The sequence below is a fragment of the Meleagris gallopavo genome, chromosome 3 (assembly GCF_000146605.3).
Source record: "Meleagris gallopavo isolate NT-WF06-2002-E0010 breed Aviagen turkey brand Nicholas breeding stock chromosome 3, Turkey_5.1, whole genome shotgun sequence".
Lineage (NCBI taxonomy): Eukaryota > Metazoa > Chordata > Aves > Galliformes > Phasianidae > Meleagris > Meleagris gallopavo.
The window spans coordinates 10,059,834-10,080,634 of NC_015013.2; the positions used below are offsets into that span (position 1 = coordinate 10,059,834).

At 37.4% G+C, this 20,801-nt stretch overlaps 1 long non-coding RNA gene across 1 annotated transcript in view; it reads right to left on the reverse strand.

Moving 5' to 3' along the window:
- LOC109366594 overlaps positions 1-11,264 on the reverse strand; it is a 33,037-nt gene extending 21,773 nt beyond the window's left edge. The window contains exon 1 of the long non-coding RNA XR_002112986.1: positions 11,124-11,264. This is a non-coding gene — a long non-coding RNA (uncharacterized LOC109366594). The remainder of the gene's footprint in view (positions 1-11,123) is intronic.
- Positions 11,265-20,801: the final 9,537 nt, after the last annotated feature.

A 20,801-nucleotide genomic window follows, 5' to 3' on the forward strand; every position in this document is an offset into this window, starting at 1 on the left:
AGTCAGAACTACATTCCTCGTCTCTACAGGTTTAAAGGAATGCCCAAAATACTGAGAAGATAGACATCGATGTAAAAGTTACTCTGGGAGAAAACTTAAAACCTCTGCAAAATGAAAGGGCATTCAAATATGTAACCAGAATTTAAGACTTTTTTGTCATGAAACAGGCAAGTCTTCCATGATATATTAATAATGTTGAAGTATTACTTAACTTGGAATAATTCATATGGAGTCATTTAGCAAAGATTTTGTCATTTTTATATTTTTCTGCTCCATTTTTGAGATACTGTGTGCCCTGGCACTTGTTCTGTCTTCAAGAAAAAAAAAAAGCGTAAAAAGGAGAAAATAGTTCTCTTGAAGTTTAGCTGCAACACACTAGGACATGAGAAAATATTTTAAGAGCAAATAATGCTAATAGCCCACTCTCAGAGTTCAGTCCATGCCTAACAAAGGTGACATTCTAAATGAAGTAAAAATTCATTTTTTTTCCATAGTATAAACATTTTGTAACCTCTCCGATATATTTCAAAGGTTTCCAAAAATAACATAAGGATTTATTACCTGTAGATTTATTATTACCTATAAATATTACTTATAAAACATCAGGAATTCTTAATTCTGTCAACAAATTATGGGACAATTGGGAAGGGAAGAGATAGGAAGGGAGAGGGAGGGGAAAAAAGTGAAAGAGGGAAAGGCAAGAAAGGGGAAAAGGGCAGGAAAGGGTAAAAGGGAAGAGAGAATCGTTTGAGTTCTTTGTGAAATGCTGCCATCTATGGAGTTTCAGTCGACGTTGCTTTCTACAGCGATGTCAAGGGAAACCACAGAGCTTATTACCTCACAACATGGTTAGTTCAGTAAATGAAGCAGTTCTTGGGCAATAAACAAGAATATAAATTTTAGGTTTGGCTATAGCATTCAGTTGGCATTAGCTTCTACCGCAGTTATTTCTTGGATGTATAGGCAGCCTTGGTAGTTATCTACTGCAACATTTGATGAAGGCTTTCTTGTGTTTGGTTTTGTTGGGGGACACACTGTTCTTATGGGTTGAGTTGCCCCTATTTTCACCTACAATTTTTTTCCTAAATTTCAGGGCACACAGCGCAGATTCTTTGTGCTCTTCTCTGTGTACTCTGCTGCCTGAATTCTCAAAACCACCAAATAAATAACTAGTCACAGTAGTCTCATTTTAGTTCTGTTATCCCTAAAAACAACTCATGCACTTGAAGGATTAAAAGCATTATATGTGTATAAACACATTAGTCCTTTTTAACATTTCTGCTAATGATAAGGCAGGAGTTGCACTTGCGGGCAGCATAAGCAGATTACAAGATGATAACTTTAAAGAAATAGAAGTATTAGAATCATTTGTTACTTACAACAAATGGTAACTAATTCAAATATTGCAATTTAGAAGTAGTTCAACTTTTCAGGAGGATATAGTCCATTTTGAGAAAAAAAGAAATCCAAAACTGTGATTATGCTCACTAGGGAACAAGATGCAAATGAAAAGTAGGAGTCATTTTGTTTACTTAAATAATGATTAAAAAGATACATATTTAATCATTAAAATAGAATTACTGCCCTATACACTCATGCCTAAGACCAATAAAAATCAGGATCCCCACAGCTATCTGGTATCCAAAAGCCGTAACGTGAAGACAAGAGCGATGCTGTAAGTAGGATATCTGAAAGAAGCCTCTTCTGGATAACGCAGCTTAGGTCTGTTTCCAGAAACTCTCTATCCCTTATCACATCTTCACCTTGCCACCAGTTCACTAGAGTGAACTGTTACCTACAGGAGCGCTTGTTATGGCAGGAAAGATACTCCAGAAATAGCTCTCATTCACATCTGCACTCAAACATGGGGCCAGTTCAGCTCTCTTATCTAAGCATAAGCCATATCAAAAATGAGTGCATCAGCAGAACAAATCATTAAACCAACCTTATACTCACTTATAAACAGCCGCAATGTAAGTAGCAAAACACCTGCTTTCACATTCACTCCTTCCATCCAGAGCTCAGTACCACCAAATCATTATCCTAAAAATTAGTAAGGCTATCTGCAGGAGAGCTACTGCGCCTCCCACTTTGACTTCCTCCTGTTGCTTAATTTCTAAAACGTTTCTCATTTTTATATACAACAGTGACCTCAGAGAGTTGTATTTACTAGCAAGCTGTGACAGAATTATCACCCCTTGAGCACAAGCGTCCATGGACCAAGTTACTAAACACCTGTCCCCTCTACAGGACATTTAACAGGAAGATGCTAAAATTAGTGGAACTCCATTAGTAACAAATTGCATAATGTATATAAAGATTCTAAGTGGAGCTAAACTTTACCTCCTAGAGAAACCTCCATAGAGGTCAAAGATTAAAAGATTCTGGAGAATACCTGAAAGCAAATGTTGTTTTAAAAAATTCATTCCCCTTGTTTGACTTCCGACTCTCAAACATGAACCCTGTTCCTTTCTTTAGAGGGGGGACAGTGGCCAAAGGTCTATCAAAGTAGCCACAGCAAGCATCTAAATTCTTCCTTCGTTACACCACTGGTGAGGCAGCCAAATTTACCTCCAGTGCTTAATAAGGAGTGGCAGCTTTACTTGCATGTCTTTTGGTGATAGAAATTTTAAAAGATAGGCCTTATGGGTTTTCCTGCTTGCCAGCGCCCAACATAATCGCATGCAATAATCTCTCGCTGCTTTTGGAATGATCTTGTTTGCATTTAATTCAAATGCATCTAAACAATGTTGGTTCAGATATCACTGCCCATGTTTCAGCAAGTGTTTCATTGGGAGGCTTGGAAGAGCCCCCAGTTTGTTGCACATCATGAAGGAACAGCTTTCACCTCCCAGCCCAGCATGGAGATGAGCCATGGCATACGACAGTGCTTGGCAGCTGTTGGGCTGTGAGCCCAGAGCTTTGCAACCATCAGACCTCAGGCCATGCCAAGAAAGAGAGCCTGAATGTTCTCCAGTCACTCAACAGGACAACAAACAGGCTGACAGCAGGAGCTACAGAAAGGAAAATAGGATGGGGAATAAGACATTGGTCTCCTTTGCTGAGATGTAGCAGCATTTCAGATGAACATCCAGTTTCACAAGCAGAATGGGCTAAATGCAGCTGATACAGAATTTGCAAATGTTCAGCCACAATCACCTCCTGTTATTTTCTGCTGAGCTAAAATCAGACACTTTGCTGAGGAGTGGGGAAAGATATCCTCACCATACACCTGCCCTGCAGGTGTAGAGGCCATGTCCTCACCCACCACGCGAAGGTGGAGCATCACCTGAGATAATATATTTAAATATATATTTTTGCGGGCTTTTTTTTGCAGGGAGGAAACAAGTGCCATCATACTCATGGTCAAATACATAAGTCCATAAGTCTAAGGATCTACATTCTTAAGTCTGTGGGTCCTGATGTGATGCATCCCACAGTCCTGAGGGAATTGGCTGATGTAGTCACCAAGCCACTCTTGATGTTTGAAAAGTCATGGATGTCAGGTGAAGTCTCTGGTAACTGAAAAAAAGGCAGCGTCACACCCATTTTGAAGAAGGGTAGAAAAGATGATCCAGGAAACCACCGATCTGTCAGCTTCAGCTCAGTACCAGGGAAAAACACAGAGCAGATCTTCCTGGAAGCAATGTTAAGGCCCATGAAAGAGAAGAGCAGATATGGGTTAGCCAGCATGGGCTCACTAAGGACAAGTCCTGTCTGATCAACCTTGTCACTTTTTATGGTAATGTAACAGCATAAGTGGACAAGGGAAGAGCCACTGATGCCATCTATCTGGACTTCAGTAAGGCCTTCGACATGGGCTCCCAGAATGTCCTCTCTAAAGGAGAAAGGTATGGATTTGATGGGTGGACTGTTTGATGGATGAGGAACTGGTTGTAAATCATATTCAAAAAGTCACAGTCAATGGCTCAGTGTACAGATGGACATTTGTTGTGCCCCACAGGGATCAATACTTGGACAAATGCTCTTTGATATCTTTATCAGTGTAATAAACAGTGGGATCAAGTGCATCCTCAGTAAGTTTGTGGATGACACCAAATTATGTGGAGCCATCAACACACCTGAGGGATGGGATGCTGTCCACAGAGACCTAGACAGGCTCAGGCAGTGACCCAGAAGAACCACATACCACATGAGGTTCAACAAAGCCAATTGTAATGTCTTGCACCCAAATCATGACAACCCACACAATATAAGCTGGGGGATGTATGGACAGAGCACTGCACTGCTAAGAAGGATCTAAATATCTGTGGATAAGAATCATGGATTACCATTATCTCACCAAGGAGAAAAACATTATATATATCAGCTAACATAGTTAGAACGTTATTTGGTCATTCTGACCAACTTGTAACACATGCCCTTAACAAAATGTGTTTTCCCTACTTCCCCTGTAAGCGAAGAGAGCACATTTCCCTGTTTTGCTAGAAAGATTCAGGCTCAAATTTCCATGTAAGCTGGGTTTCCTATCTGACAAATCCCTCAGTTACTGCAGATAACTTCCCATTTCCAGACTGAACCAGTGAAGTTCCCATTGCTGAAGGTACTGTAAGCTACAGTATATGTCTTACTCGAGAATTCAGATGTCACCCACCTGCCATTAGGCACAACGCACACCTTTTTATAGCCAGCACAGCTGCCTGGAAGGCAGAACAAGAGATGAATAACCATTCCCTAGCCCATTTTATTCACCTACAAGTCTTCTACACTGCTAAACTACTTCAGATATTAAGACAGAATAACTAAGACCAGATAATATATATCAGACAGTATCAAATGGCAATACTAAGTAGTAACATACATGAATAAAAAGTGATTACAATAAATATGAGTCAAATAAATTAATATTTTGCTTTGGATAGGATTCTTTATGTTGGGTAACTATTGCTTGTGGTGATGATATAACACATGCTGACACCAAATATCAATTCTAGGTAAATCCAATTAAGCCCAGAAGCAAAACAGCTGGATTAGTAGTTCACTGCATAAATTATTTTTCTTCCATTTACTTTGTCTTTTTGCAAATGAGCCTTTTAACATAAAAAAAAATTTAGCTCTCAAGTTCCCCTTTGCTTATTAATCCCAGATGCCTAAAATGAAGAAGAAAAAAAAATATTCTTCCTTTGTTGTTCACATGCATTTGCTGTTCAGCTCTCTGGTGCAGTCTCCCTAGACGGTAAGTAGCTTTCCTTCTTCTGTGAATAAGTCTTCTCATTGCATTTATTATTAGATGAAGATCTTATTTTTAATTTTTCTTTCCAGATGATGTATCAACGAATACTTATTTCATATTTTATCTTTATTCCTGCTTCCTGATACTAAATAAAATGACTATAAAATTGATGTGGCTGAAGTTCAACACATGCTCACCACTGCTTTAATTCAGTTACAGCAACACAAGCACACAGGAGTTGTTTCTTCTTATTTCCCTTTATTCCCTTGTTATTTTCCTTCATTATATGTCTGCCAGCATAAAGGGGAATGTAGCAATTGGGAATCAATATGAGCTACTCCTGTAAATATGCAAATAATCAAAAAATTGTAATCATTGATTGATTTTAAGCATTCTAATAGCATTATACTGTGTGGAAGGGACTCTGATCTGTTGTGCTAAGGGATCTAGAGCAGTGATTGACCACTGGAATTACAATAGAGGATTGGCTCAGAAATGCATCATCTCAGTCAATGAAACACGTAACATGTCTTTGCTGAAAATGTCTTTTCCCTTACCTATGGTAAGGGTTGAGAACAGCAAACACACAAGGGGCAGAGGCTTGAGCCTCCAAGGCTGAATGTTGCTGACTCTGAATATAGTGACAAATACTGCAAGGGGTATGAACAGAAGGGCTCAGTTCACAGCTTACCCCACAGCCCACATTAAACACGCAGGTCTTGATATTACCTCCATCACACATACCCCTCCTTTTTCAGTCCCCTAAAAACATATTGGCTTGAGATTCCTTTCCCTCTATTTTCACAATTCTAAGATCATAGACTCAGAACACTGTAGGTTGGAAGGGGCCTAAACGGCCACTCATTTCCAACTCCTCACTGTGGGTAGTCTGTATAGGTACCGGGATTGTCCCACTCAAGTGCACCAACCTCATTAGCTTCACATGGTCCCACTTCTCAAGCATGTCCAAGTCCCTCCTGATGGCATCCCCACCTTCTTTTATGTCATCTGCACCACTCAGCTTGGTGTAATTAGCAAATCTGTTGAGGGTACACTCAATTCCACTGCCTATGTCATTGATAAAGATGTTGAAGAGTATCAATCCCAAGACAGATTCCTTGGGAACACCGTTCAATGACTCAATGATCCTTACGTTACGTATTTTTCCAAAGATCTGTAACTTCTTCCATGAATAGGAGCCTAATGCCTAGTTTTCACATTATACAGATCACATACAGGCACACAGGAAGTTCCATACAACTATGAGAAAAAAAAAACCTTTACTATGAGGATGACAGAGCACTGGAACAGGTTGCCCAGAGAAGTTGTGTCATCTCCTACTCTGCAGATATTAAAGACTCATCTGGTTACTTTCCTCTGTGAACTTCTGTAGTGAACCTGCTTTGGCTGAGAATTGAACTGGATGGTCTCCAGGGGTCTCCTTTCCAACACCTATGATTTTGTGATTTGTAAACCATATCCAGCCCAGAGGATCACAGTCCATACAAAAAGTACTCATATACCAGCTATCAGATCAGCAACTGGTTCACAGTGTAGACAACTGACCTTTACCAGTTAATCTTCATAAAAATATATATATTTTTTCCCTTGAAAAGTAATTATGCAGACAAAATATTTCTTTGTCACGACAGGGCCCGTGAGACTTACCTATTGAGAAAACCAAAGAAAATTGCAGAACCTTGAGTTCTGACAGCAAAAATTCTGTACCTATTGTGCTTTACCAGTGCTCTTGAACTTTCTAGCCAGTTCTTTGCCTGTTTGCAAGTGAATAGTGCAAGTGAGTAGGACTATTATTCTAGAAAAAAAAAAAAAAAGTATTACCAGTCATTAAATTGGCAAAAAGCTTTATGTTGGTGGAAAAAAAAAAAGTAAAAAGAGGGGAAAAGGAAAAAGGGACTATGGAATGAAACAATCATGAAGCAGTCATTTTTTCTACAAGACAAGTAGCACTGATAGTTGTATGTGCAAAAATAGTAATTTTCAGTTACGTGCACATTCGTATCCAATTCATTAATTTACACACAAGAATGAATTTCACCTTTTGTCCCTGCCTGTATTGGTAGAAAACTATAAATCTTCAACCTGTATCAATTACAAATATCTACAAAAATTGCAGCTGGCAGTTTCAACTAAATTAATCTTGCTTTGTAGGGGGAGAATGTCATTTTGCTTATAAGCAATATAAAGGGGAGACTGAGATCCATATAAGTGCCACCTCACTAGCTGTTCATTCTTTGCTGGGTACCAAAGGTGAACAGGTCCAATCTTCAACATTGGATTACATGAGTAAAGTTACACTTGGAGATGGATTAAGTTCTCATGACAACTTACTTCATATGCAGATCAAAACACTTTTTTTTCCTTGAAGAATGACCTGTTTATTCAATGAATGAAACTGAGAAGTTGGGCAAATTGCAATGTATGGAAAAATGTTAGAGATACAGAGAGGTATCTGGAAGCACATTAGTACACTGGGAGAAACGAACATATTTTTCACCTTGAATACTGAATCAAATTGTGTGCTGTATTATTACCCATACAAACTTACACATTTCACAATGTTAACTGAATAAATAGCTGGATCTGGCTAAGGCATCTAAAGAGATCAACATCTTTTTACCAAGAAAAAAAAACATTAGAGTTATCAGCATTTATTATGTATATTTTTACCTTTAGATATCAAAAGGTTTCTCCATTGAAATTCCTGATTTATGGATTAAACCAACTTCTGTGATGGCATGTGAACTAAATACAGCCCTGGCAGAGATGTTGTGGTGGCTCTACACAATTACACGATGAACCTCCATTCTGAATTTAGCATTGGTATGATAAGAGTAAGTGACAGGACAAGAGGAAATGGCCTCAAGTTGCACCAGAGGAGGTTTAGGTTGAAGATCAGGAAAAGCTTCTTGACAGAAAGGGCTGTTAAGCACTGCAATAGGCTCCACAGAGAGGAGTTGAGTCACCATCCCTGAATAAGTTTAAAATCCATCTGGATGTGGTGCTCAGGGACATGATTTAGTGAGGATTGTTAGAGTAGTGTGGTTAGGTTGTAGTTGGACTTGATGATCTTTATTTATTACTACCTATTTAAATTCATTCTCTAACCCCATAAGAAATCAGGTAAGTTTTACCAGTTAATATCCTCCAACTTTTATCTAATAACAATGTTACTTTCCTTTTAGAAAGCTGTGCTCAAAAAAAAAAAAGGCTGGAGATATTTCAGTGCAAAAGCTTCCACCTATCTCAGTTCACGATATCTCAAAAAAGAGGAAAAATAGCTAGCCCATAGCTATCTGTGTACTTGTGATACTGATAACAGAAGATCGTGAAGCTAGCAAGTACTCCACAGTGTCACTGTGAAAATGAGAAAAATATTAAGATGTTGTCCCTCAAGACACAAATGTGCAAGAATCTGCTCGGGGAAATGTGTACTCGACAATACCATGACACTTGTAACAACAATACTGCTAAACTTCATCTGGTAACTGAAAACTAGACAGAAATAATGGTACTTACTGTTGCAATGGCAGCAAAAATCTGCAGTTTTGGAGACAGTTATCAATACCGCAAGTTTTTTCTGTTCCACTCTCCTCAGTTACAATTCCTATATGCTCACAGTAAACCAAGTGCAAGGGCTGCTCTGAAACTAATGCCACCTATTTGATTGTTAGCTCATGATGTCAGAGGTGGATGTTGGTGGTATGACAGTACCTTCTCACCAATATACCATTACATTTTGATGTGGTGTGACAGATAGCAGCAAAGGAGCAATCTAAGAAGATAGCATCTGACATGGGAGTGCAGATGAAGCAAAGGTGCATCATTGAATTCCTCCATCGCACCTACTGACATTCATCAACACTTGCTGAACTTTTCTGGAGACTCAACAGTGGATGTGAGCACAGTGAAGCAGTAGATGGTCCATTTCAACAGTGGTCACCTCCACTAGTGCAGATTTTTAGGAACGTGGCACACAGGTTCTTGTTTGCAGCTGGTGAAAATGCAGGACTAATGATGGTGACTACATTGCAAAATAGCTTTTTGTAGCTGAGATGTTGTTCTATCAAATAGTATTATTTTGCTCTTTGTATCTGTTGTAGTTTCCATGAAATAAATAGGAGGCATTAGTTCTGGAGCAACCTAAGTACTTGTACCAGTGTATGAAGCCTAAGAACGGTATTTGATGAGCTAAATACCAGTATACCAGAGCAAGGATTTCAAAAAAAAAATATAGGTACATTCTTTTTCCCCAGTATTCCTTCCAAACACTATTTGAAGTATTTACAGTGCAAATTAGCTAACGCTGTGGGTGTGTTTCATCTACAAGCAATACGAGCTTTCTTCTTCACAGCCTCCAACATCATACTTCTCTGCTTTCTTAAGTCTTCAAAAGAGACCCTTCCCTTGAAGAAATGAGGGATTGCTTTCACAGCTGTGATTTAGCCCATAATGAAATATACATTCCTATGGTTTCTTGCCTTAATTTCTTAAGAGTACTCCTCCTTTAGACTACATTAACCTCTCATTTTTACATTTCAATAAACCCTACATGGATAACAGCTGGTGATCTTTGATTTACTTTAAAACATCTTCTTGACTACTCTAAAGTATAAGTATTTGATGCTTTTGCAAATGGAGTCAGTAACAATCATTTCATGTAGAGATCCTTATGGGAAAGTTTTTTTTTTTTTTTTGCTCAAGATTTAAAACTGCAAATAGAACATTCAAAGAGGAGCTCTCTCCGATTTATCAGCATTAGATGGGGCTGCACAATTCATTAGCTGTACTAACCGAGATATGCATGACACATAACAAACCATGCTACTAATATTCAATCCTGTTTTACTTCCTTACCAGCATCTTCAACTCTCAACCAGCTCTCGCTGAACCTTACTTGACCATGCCTGTCACTACTTCTGCACTCTCATACTACAAGCCTAGAAGGAATGGACAACAAGAACAGCAAGAACACCTTCTATTGTCTATATTCTAAACTACTTTGTTGACTCATAGAATTGGATTTTGTTCTACCAAAGCAGTCAAGATCCCTCTCTAGTTGAAAAGTGCTTTTTTCACTCCTCAGTCCCAGTGATTATTACTAGAGACAGATAAACTGTTCAGATTAACTGTTCAAATCTGAACAACAGTTAAGTAGCAAGTCACTATTTATTGGTTCATTTCTATACTATGACACATCATTCAGAATGCAAAGCTGTTAATCAAGCTTCTTTTTCTGCCATGCATCTGCACGTATTTATACATATAATATTGCTTTTATATATACCCCATTTCTAGCATTAAGTCTATTAAACTACAACTAATACATAAGAAAGTTTACTATGCTCTAACTGCAGTTTAGAAGTGAAATCTTATCACAAGATGTAGTTGATTTATATTAATTATCCGTGAAAATGTTTCAGCTAGTAATGGTGTTATAATGCTACTTCTTAATAAAAGGTGTGAATGTACATTTATCATATCCATCAAGAAACAACCAGCAGATATCCTAACACATAAACCCAAAAATTATTACAAACGTCTTTTTATTACCAGTATCTAAGCAAAATGTATGTACTTGAATGGTGGCCACATTGAAAAGATCATTTTTCTCTATTTAAATAAAATTAGTAGCACGTGATTAAATTAATTCACTCTAATTCTGTTAAGTTATAATACTAAGCATTCCTATAAGTTTCAGCAAGGAATTAAAGTGTATGAGATACCAATGGAAATTTCCAGATTTCCATAACATCAACACTACAAGTGCAGTAGTGGTGTAATGCTATAATGTGATGGGAAGTATAGCAGTGATAGCAGAGTAACAAAGTCCTTGGCTACAGCAAACAAGAACAAACTCAAATGCAGCAGCTACAGACACAGAAATGAAGGAAAAAATGCTGCTTACCTTTGGAAGACCTCAAGTATGCAGGGACCTCCAACAAGATACTCCCACCTCCAATGCTGACCCTTAAATGAGGTCTGGGAAGGGGTGGAACCACGATTCACCTTCCCAATCACTCAGGTACATTGCTTGCACCTGAGCGCCCCTGAGTTGGTCCTGCCTTCCCACCAGGTGTTCAATCACTGGTTCAGGCCATGACTTAGCATTTCCTCTACAAGTGGAATATTTTGAAGTATTTTTAATAGTACTTTAAATGAAACAAAACCACTGAAGATATTTTTGAAAGTTGGTAACCAATGTAAACCACATTCTAAATCAGTAACAAGGTCTCATCGTTGTGCAACTGAGTATTAAAATATAACAATAATGAACATAATTATTTTTTTGGTGTTGCGTCTCTCGTTCTTTCAGTTTAATGCTTGCTTTATGCATTAGCAAAACCATGAGGTCCTCCACCAATCTGGTGTGGTTACTGAAATGCTTTTCAAAGTAAAGTTACACAGCTGACATCATTAAGGCAGAACTTTAACCATTGCATTGAATACATACTTGGAGGCAAAGCACAGCCTAAGTCATTGATGTAATCTGAATTTGGCTTCTTGCTACAATTTGGAAAATGAAAAGGATCTTAATCAATTGCTTACATACTGCAGTCCCAGAAAACAAAAGTCCTAGGTCTTAAAAAACTCACCACAAAACAAAAAGAGGGATATAATTAACAGAAAGCAGAAAAGGTCTCAGTACTTTAAGGAGAAAGAGGAAAACAAAAGAAAGCTCTCTTTAGAAAGATTCAATGTAGTAGAGTTTTCAGAGGGTACTTTTTTCGGGAGTAAAAGAAAGAAAGAATCCAAGCAAGATTGGCTAAGTTTTTACTGCTCTATTAATAAGTTTTCTTTACATTTTATTTATCCAGAATCATGTTATTTTTATGTCCAAATGCCAAGAAATCTGGTTACTAAAATGCCAGATTCTTTTATTTGATTTTATTTGATTTCATTAGGGACCATCAGCCTAGCTGCTTAAGTGCCTGACTACTGTTTGCATTTAAACATTCATTAGGGAATCCCCAGTGGGTTCATACATTTCACTGAGGTCCAATTACAGTGCCACAAAAGCAGTTTTTGCAGCAATTAGCTGATTTTTCCTGTTTATGTTCTGTCTCTTTAGGAAGAGGACTATTTTGTGGAGGTCAGATTTTTAATTAGGCGCAATTTAGGGCCAATAAGAAAACTGATAATTTACTAAATGGCTGTGGTGGACTTAACTGCTCAGAGCAGAGGTAAATAACACAACAGGGACACCAGGAATAACCTCTCCTGGTGTGCACAGCTCAGAGCCCTATACTGTAAGGAATAGATTACATGTTAAATGGCTGTCAGGGCCTTCACTGCATTGCCCATGTCACCAATTGACCTAATCTCAAGAGCCATCATCTTATTAGCAATGGGTATAGAGAAACTAATCTGGAACAGGTCCTGCAGAGAGCTATTGGCTTCAGGTATTTGCAAAAAAGATCTCAGAGTGAAAGCAAACAAAGAAATTAGACTTCACTCACCAAAGATTTTTCCAGCAACTTCCTCAACTACTGCATTCTGTGAAACCTGAAATATTAAAGAATTTATGAGAAGTCCTCATACCAACTCTGATTATGTTTTTACAACAGTGGATGTGTGTGTATGGGAACTGCTGAATCATGGCCTGAACCTCTGATTGATCACCTGAGGCAAGCAATGAGTCAGCCAGGGGAGCACAGGTGAAGGTAATTCACCTGTGCTACCAGAAGATCCTAGATCCCATTAAAGTGCTGACTGCCTCTAAGGAAGGATCTTTTCCTGGAGATCACTTTTCATGGAGAATATTGTGAGCTTACAATGTCAGTAAGCATTTTCCATTTGTTGTCTTCCTGTTGCAATAATCTTACTTAGTCTAACTTTCCTGGATACTTTTTAATTATAACACCTGTATATTCATTGATTGTACACGTGTTAACTTGTACCTCTGTGAAGATCTGTATTTTTGCCTTATTTTTTCTACTCAATATGTGCACATTGCCTTACACCTTGAGAAACTAAGAATCATGATGGTTGATGAACAGTACGCACTTATTATGAGAAGAAGGATCTTAATCTTGTGATCTCTGATAACTTCAGATGTTAAGCACACTTGCCACCTAAGAATTTTCCTATCTAAAGACAATCATAGTTGAGTTTCAGACATTATATCACAACAAAATTTTGGAGTGGCTTTCAGCTGGTTGAAAGGTTGCCCTCTTACAGGAAATGGGTAAGGAAAGGCCAGAAGGTCACAGCATTTTATTTAGAAACCTTTGACCTAGCACTGAGCTGGAACATCATAGCAAAGCACACAAAAAAGAGTAGCAGAAGGAAGCATTAGTTATGAAGATAGAAGTTTTGTTGCTCGTTATCACTTCTGGCAGTATTTATAAAAACACACAAAATATTAGGGCAGAGATTCCTGTACCTTCCAGCCAGAAGAAAATGTACAATTTAGTTGTAAATGCACACAGAAAATGTATAAAGGAGCTGTGTCTGGGTGCATTTGAAAAACAACAACAGAATAATTTCAGAAAAACTGATATCTAGCTTGAAACACAGTAGACGTGGGAGCTACAAGCCAGAGTTTAATGAGAGCAGCACCTTCTGAAAGTTACTATTCTACATCACAATTTCAATCCTTTCCATCAAAATCCTTACTAAAACACTGAGGCAAAAGTTCTACAAACAGCAACAACAAATCACAAAAAATCCCATCAAACTAACCAAAAACCACAGAGAACTCTGAAGAAAACATAAGGTTTCAGAAATCTTTAAAACATGAAAATCTGTTATTAGTCAGTAACTCTCTTTATAATAATTTAGAAAGCCAACAAGCATCGCCTTTTCAAAAGTTCATCTGGTTTCCTTATGCAAAGAAAAAAGACTGAAAGGTGCTCTAAAAAGGAAATTAAGCAGCTGAATTTTGAGAACCTGAAACCGAATTTCTGACCACTGGTAATCCAAAGGACATCTCTTTAAGACATTCTGGGAAGAATTTATGACATGGGTATGTAGATTGTGAGTATGTGGTCTAAATTACCCAATATGGTGTAAGTTCTGTTCAATGTTGCATCCTACTTTTGTTGAGGATTCATAAAAAAATAAATTAGTAGAATGCCACTTGGATTGTTTGATATTATCCTATGCCTAGAATTATTATACACCTAGATATATATTAGATATTATACGCCTAGAATTGAGGAAGTCCTTTCTATTTCTGCTTTTAAATACTTTCTCAATTTTAGAGATAGTTTTTGAGGCTTTCAAGTAAATGAACAAGCTATTTACAGTTTTCTTACAAGAACACAATACTGTAAGCAACATATATTGCAACATTAACTCCTAATTACTTTGGAAACCAAATTTCATTTGGAGTCCAGCTTGAATTGCAAGGAATTCAGGATGGTAATTAATAATAATCAGCCACTGAAGTAAATTTGTATAAATAATGTGCTGAACTGGTCCCAGCAGGGTTAATACAAACACGTGTAGTTCAGAATCAACTCAGACAAATTTAAAAAAAGATCTTGCTAGTGACTGAATTTCCTACTTTTTTTTTGCTTAGCTGTTCTCTCAGATTCATTACCCATCATATCTCACAGTCCAGGTTTGTTGTCATTAACATAATCAGAAATGCAATTTTCTTAACGCATGTAAGACATGTACATTGAGCTGATGGCAGCTGGGTGATAGGTGTCATCCACAGCATGTAGTTCGGATGGAAATACAGATACAATTAAGTGACAAGAAAGTATTGCTATTACTGTGAGAATAACTTTCAAATCCATGAGATAAAGAGACATTTTCACATTTGGTGAGGCATGTCAGCTCACACTGCCAAATACTCTGTTGTTTCACTGTTCACATCCCTTGGCAAGAAGAATATTAGAGCAGTAGGAACTAGAGATAGAAACAAACAGTTAAACTATCGGATTGTGTGTCAGTTCAGGTTGGAAGGGACAAAATTTAACCTCCTGGCAAAGCAAGGTCAGATTCACTTACATCATTCTCTTGTGACAGTATATAAATAAACTAATTCAGCTAAAATAATATACATAAGTATACTAATTATAGCTATTAAAAAGTTACACAACTTAAACCTGGCTTATAGAAATGAAGGTAATGGGATCATATACTGTTTATTCTCAGGTATTGGCCCATTTCATGCATATTTTGCTGAAGGCTTAACTTGATCCACACAGGGAAAAGTCATCATGAAGCCAGCCCAACCACAGTAAAAGTTTCAAACGAAACTTATACCTTGGTAGACTCAGGATAAGCCAAATACGAAACACTAAGCCAATGAAAACCAGTCCTCATGTATGACTTATGCTGTTTTCTTGCTTCCTTTTAAATGTTCCATCTCTTCCTTAGATAAGATGGAAAATAGCAAGTCAGGTGTACTCAACATGTTCCATTTAACTAAAAGAACAAAGCCCTGGAAATCCCACAAGACAGGGGATTTTATGGTATTAACAGCTTAGTTTGGCAACTCGAGGTGGTCTCAATGAGTATTTGAGTACGTTCTTGGAAATCCAGATTTTCCTTTGAATATCAGCTTCGAAGTGAGTCAGGTGCATAGTCAAGAGTCCAAAGAAGGCAGCTTAACTAAGAGCTATACTTCATTATCTAGCTCTGTTCCTGGTGAAAGCAACATAACATTCCCAAAGACTTCAACTTGATGAAGTCTTCAATTCGATCAGGCCCTGGAAAGCAGTGTTGAAATAACCACTTGACTTGAGTAAGTGGTTAACCACTTTTTGCAGATATCTCTTTTCTTTTGCAGTACTGCTGTTGAGGACCCCATCACATCAGGGTTGTTATCTGCCCAGCTGTGTTCAACTGTCCAGCTTTTTCCATCTTACAGAATTATCATTCAGGGAATTTTAAAACTCATTAGGTACCAGTACTGCATAAAAAATAAAAGGTTTTATCTAAGTTTAAAGTGACATTTGGCAGATAGTTGAGTTCATTTGATATTTAAAAACTAAATGAAAATAGTGAACTGTTTATTACTGTAACTGCACACTTCACAATTGACTGGTAAGCATCCATACACCACCAGAGATGTACAAGCTGTACATATTTATAAGTAACGTATCAGTAAACTTGTAGATAAATACAAAAGAATAAACACTGAATATTTGTTAGCATAGTTAGAGCCTTTGAAGGTTCTTCTGACTTCAAACAACAGAAGCAAGAATGATCTTAATTAACAATGAATAATATAATCAAACAAAATAATCTGTTATGTTGAGGTACATAGCAAATATGTGCAATGGTATGTGTGTATGAACAGAAGTAGTGATGATTTTTGACAAAACATTCCCACACGTAATGATTTAATGCTAGATGTGAATAGGTAAACACTAAATAATTTGCTGAGAAATGACTGTTCCTAGTTATGGGATACCTGTATCTAGTATCTGTGTTTTGGCTGAGTCAGAATATTCACTTTTAGTTGAAGTATTTTTGCCATTGTATTTTGTGTATAGAAAGAAAGAAAAAGAAAGTGATTTCCTTTTCCTTGCCTTCTTGCTGTTATTACATGAATAGTAGCTATCACATTCTTATCACTGATCTGCACATTAAAAAAGAGATGGTCAAATATGCATGTATGCTCAGTTAGTCAATCTGCAAATACAATTCATTTGTCTGATTTAATTTTCTAAAATTGCCCGCTGACTTTAGTCCTTTTCCTTGGCTAATAATCAGTATTTTCTTTAACGAACACGTTTTCAATAAAGAAAGAATTAAGGGAAAGGAGCAACAGGGAATTGAAAAAAATTAACAGTTTAGCTGATCTGCTAAATTTTGAAACAAAGAAAGTAAGTACAGTCCGAGGCATAATAACCTTTAGATATATGCAAGCCAGAGTGCTATTCTGCACCTGAACCATAAAACCATGTACTGAAAACAAACTTCACTGCCAAGCTACATGCCAAGGAACCATTCTAGATTTAATGAAATTGCATGGGATGTAAATCAGTCCAAAAAATTTTGGTTTTAATTTGAAACTGACAAAAACTTAGCTGTAAAGCACAGCTGCTATTTAATACTGTGCTGTATTCTGCATTTATTTAATTATTTTTATTATTATAATCATTACATTGATCGTATCTCATCCCAATCTTTTTTTTTGCTGAAATTGTTACATCTGTTGTTTTCAAATCCAAATGGGACCACGATTTCAGATTCAGCAACACAAAGCAATTCAACGTTCTTTGTCTACAAATTTCCTTCAGAAAAGAAAGAGACCAAAAAAATTTCAAACATCATCAAGATACCAGCAAACTTCAAGAGGTTACACTGTGCTCCATGTGAAACCCCAAGCGCACCATTAGTACAATATTACTAGCTAGAAAACAGTCCACTCTGGAGAGCTGCCCACGAGGCTGTAGCAGAATAAAGTAGACACAGCTGCGAGAACTGTGACATTTGACATCAGTTTTGCCACTGAACCAGACAGGAATGACTGTGCTTCCTTGATTTTGAGGAGAGAACTGTGTTTCCTGCACGTGGAAGAGAGAGCAGATCCAGCCATACAAATTCTTTACAATTTTGTAGTGACCAAAAATAATGCATCCATTATAAAACCAGCTTTCCTCTTTGGTCCTGTCTCTCTCCTCTGTCCAGGTGCCCAATATGAATTTTCAGTGTGTTTCTGGGACAGTGGCCAATCAAACTGCATCTACCCTGAAAAACGTCCTAAGCAGCCTGCCTCACAACATCCCCTTTTTACCCAATTTCTGCTTTTTAAGGTGTAACAAAAAGGTGTTTTTTGTCGCTGGAAAATACATACGTGTGTGTTCGTGTTTATACATGCATGTTTGTGTGTGCAGCCTTGTGTTTGGGGAGTTTCTGGCTGATGCCCAGGAAAACAGTCTGGGGAAACAGTCTGCAGGTATTTTCTCCCGAAATGTTTGTTTTTCTTTCTCACTGGTTTCAAACATGCTCAGCATATCAGTGAAACAAGAGGTAAACATAGAGCCCTCTCAGATTACATCTGTTCCCCAGGCCATCTCCAAAGCAAACATTGGTCTCCCAATGAAAAATACAACTATTACCCATTATTGGACATATCCAGTCATTGCCTGACCACCGAGTTGCACAGTTAATGAATCTGCTCATTTCTAATAAAAATAAACCAGACAGAGGAAGTGGTCAGCTAAAGCTGAACTTGTGGAGAAGAAGAAAAGAGATTTAATAAAAAATTCTCAAGGTTGACATTTCCTTTTTTTATTTGAAACATGCCTTTCTTGGGAATGACATGATCACATAGATACTATTAGTAAAGCCACACACTGGCGCCGGATTTTAAGATCTTTACCCATATGACTTAATTTGGGAAGCAATAAAAACCAGAAGGGAAATTCCTCTGCTCCTGTTATTTCACAGTTCAAGCATCAAATTAAAGTATTTCAAAAGAGAGGATAAGAGTATATCAGTCAAAATGAACGAAGCTACTTCTTATAGCACTAGCAGAAACAATATTTTAAGATTGTATCTCTGTTCCCCAGTTCCCTTCCCATCTCTTCAAGTTATTTAGGAATCAAGTCAGTTTATATAAAGCAGTGATCAAGAAAACCTCAAGCTGCAATGATCTGCAAATCACAGTTTTTAAAAATCTTTTCCAGGAAACAACTTACATTTTTCCAGAGGAAAAGTTATCTCACACAGAGAAGATTCCCTCCAAATTGATATATTTGTTCTTAAGAGTGAATCAGTATTTCCACTGAGCATAATTCCAAGCGTTCTAAACTTAAAAAGATGTAATTATGTAGCTCTTTAAATCTACTCAAAATTATTTCTAAGTGAAACTGCAGATCAACATCCTTGCTTGCGGTTCTTTTAATAAAATTTTCTAAAATTGTCAGATATTGATCTTTTTGTGTGAATTTTGGTTATGCAGACTTACTTTTCGGTAAGAAAACTTTCAAAAAAAAGGCAATTTGCAAAAAGCACTGAGAAACTACAGCAACGTTATGCTTTCGTTACATTTTTCCACAAGAAAATCCCTGCATAATTTCAGTTTGATTTTTGACTGATATAAGGAAAATAGGGTGGGACAAGTACAAAAGAGAAACAAAGAACGTAATTCACTATTGCTTTCTGAAGTTTCTGATTTGTGCTCTTCAGCAATGACTTTGATTCCTATGAATGAATTTATCAAATACAATCAAAGAAGAGAACTGAGTTTCCATTTTGCAAAAACTGGCATGTTCTTGTGGTAACCAAATGTCTGGCTTCATATAGTGAAACCTCAGAATTATCAAAAGAAACCAATGCAGTGGGCTTTTCTGAACAGTTAGCATGGCAAGCAGACAACACCAAACCCACAACCCAGTATCATCAATCAAAAGTAGTCATCATTGCTTGGAAAGAGTGGCTCTCACTCTTCGTCCCCTCTGCATCCAGCTCCAAAAATGTCCCACATCAGCTAACTACAACACTGGTAATACAGAAAAAGGATGTGATGTGTGTCTGACCTTTATGAATGCCTTTTATCCTATCACAGATTGATCCAGTCAGCTCTAGAAAAAAAAACAACAAATCAAGCCAGTGTTACCAATGTGGCTTAGATTTACTTGTATTTCTCAATGTGTGAATGAATGAATGCTCCCCTTACAACAGCCCTCTTTGGGCAACATGAAATCCAAGGTCCTTTTATTCTGTTTCAGTACCTCTGAGCAAAGTGCAACTGATCTAATAGGCTTTTCCTGGAGGAAATTAAGATAGGCTTTCTCCTCCATTTCCCTCTTCCGACTGAGCATATCCAAAGAAGTATATAGACAAAGAGCAGCACCAGTGTCTGGTAAATGCATTTTATCTCCTTTTCTGCTTTCCAAATATTGTCTGTGACATCATATTTGTAAAGTTAAAGTATGTTGCCCAAGGAGGTTGTGGATGCCCCATCTCTGGAGGCATTCAAGGCCAGGCTGGATGTGGCTCTGGGCAGCCTGCTCTGGTGGTTGGTGACCCTGCACGTAGCAGGGAGGCTGAAACTAGATGATCTGTGAGGTCCTTTTCAACCCAGGCCAAACTATGATTCCCTGATTCTCTGATCCCATGTTTGTTCTCTTCTCCCTCTCTGTATACAGATTTTCAGTGAATTCTGAGGTTTTCTTATTGTTTTCATCACATCATTACCACTAACTTTTAAAATATGAGTGAGGCGCCAGCTGACTTACAATGATCTGTCTTTTATTTTAGTAGAACCACTACCCAAAGTTGAGCCCAAGACTATAGTTTCATAGACAGTCATCATCAGCGAAGTATATTGTTGATTCATATCATTCAAATCTAACTCATTCTTTGTTTTGTTATCTTCTTCAGCAAACCAACATATAAATGATTGGCAAAAGTTAACAGTACATCTGTACTTTAGCTGAACAATTTACATGATATTACAGCGGAAAAAGATTAGCTTTTCGAGTTATAAACAAGCATTATTTTGCAATCTTTGGCCTGTAACTGAAAGATAATAGTTTTAATTTGCATTCAAATAAAGTAAATCTCTCAAAGTAAAAGTCTTTTTATAGTTCCCATAAACCAGAAACAGATTAAAGTGTAGACAGTGTAAGGAGGACAGGAGAATAAATCAACAAGACAAACAAGATGATTA